Source organism: Bombus impatiens, unplaced genomic scaffold, assembly GCF_000188095.3.
Source record: "Bombus impatiens unplaced genomic scaffold, BIMP_2.2 scf_2222, whole genome shotgun sequence".
NCBI classification, from domain to species: Eukaryota; Metazoa; Arthropoda; class Insecta; order Hymenoptera; family Apidae; genus Bombus; species Bombus impatiens.
The window spans coordinates 332,884-334,169 of NT_178641.1; positions in this window are offsets into that span (position 1 = coordinate 332,884).

The following is a 1,286-nucleotide window of genomic DNA, read 5'->3' on the forward strand; positions in this document are numbered from 1 at the left end:
GGCAATTTGGTTGTCCGCGGGCTTATCTGATCCGCGACGATTAATCACGTCTCGAAGCTCTTGCGGTTTCGCCGTTTTCAATCCTGTTTCGCCGTTTCGTGGCCACATTGGCCGAAGTTGAGCAGCTTCGTGGGTCGGATCGTTTCGCAGATTCTTTCGATGAATTGGTAATCTTGGATTTAGAACGTTCTTTTATTCGGCGCTGGTTTATCTAAGTAATCGTCCGCTGTTAAAGGGGACCATGGTTTTGTTTGTAATTATAATCTGTCGATGAATCGTAATTCAAAATTGGCATTTCTTAAACAATTATTTTTATATAAAAATTAAGCGATTGCAATGTTGAAAAGAAAGAGGACGGCTGCGCTGTAATGGAAATTGCGTTTGCCTAGAATTTCAACAGGATAAAAATTCTCCTTCTGTCGGCAAAACATCAGAGCTCCATTACCTTACCCAACATACGGGGCAGTCTACTCATCAGCAGTATGTCATCAGATCGTTTTGATTGCTCGCTCGACGACATCAGATTCTTCTCGTTTCTGAATAATTCCACTCTTTGCTTTTCTTTTTCCTCTTCGCTCGGAAACAGCGTCCTAACGCGTGTCTCCAAATAAGGAGTCGGCGATGATCCACAAAGATAGATTCGCGCGTCATTAGCGGCGATTCCAATTCGAATTGCACTGTCAATTGCGCGGGAGCGGTCCACGTTTCCCTTGGAACGAAGCTCGTTTCAGACAAAGTGTTTTATAGGTTCGGTACCGTTAACATGCACACTCGTCGTTAGAGATGCTTCTTTTGGTATACGGAAAAGCGTATAATTTCGTAGGAGTTGCGCGAATTGTATCGCTTCTACTTTCAGCGAGGATCTGGAAATCTAAAATGAAGCATCATCTTTCGTCGAACAATTTCTTCTCCACGCAAGCAAGATCGTGTCTCACAGTCTCGCTAAAACTTTCACTTGGAACACCCACGATAACGATCTGCCTCGGAACGCCTCTGTAGCGCCTTTAAGCCTCTCGGAGGCAGCAGCCGGCTGCTGAAGCCCGTGAGCTCGGCACGTCGATCCGCGAGAAGAAATTGAATCTCCGCGGCGCGGAAACGTATTCTCGAGGTCGAAGCCGGGGTCTTCTCCTGGCTTCATCCAGGCAGCATCCTGGAAGCGGTGATTCGACACGCGGCGGTAGGGGTAGCGCGTTGCGCTGCGCGCTCGCCAGGATGTGCAGGCGCATGCACAATTTATAATGCAATTAGAGCCTCGGATGGTAGCGCTCGGATTTATGGCAGCTGGA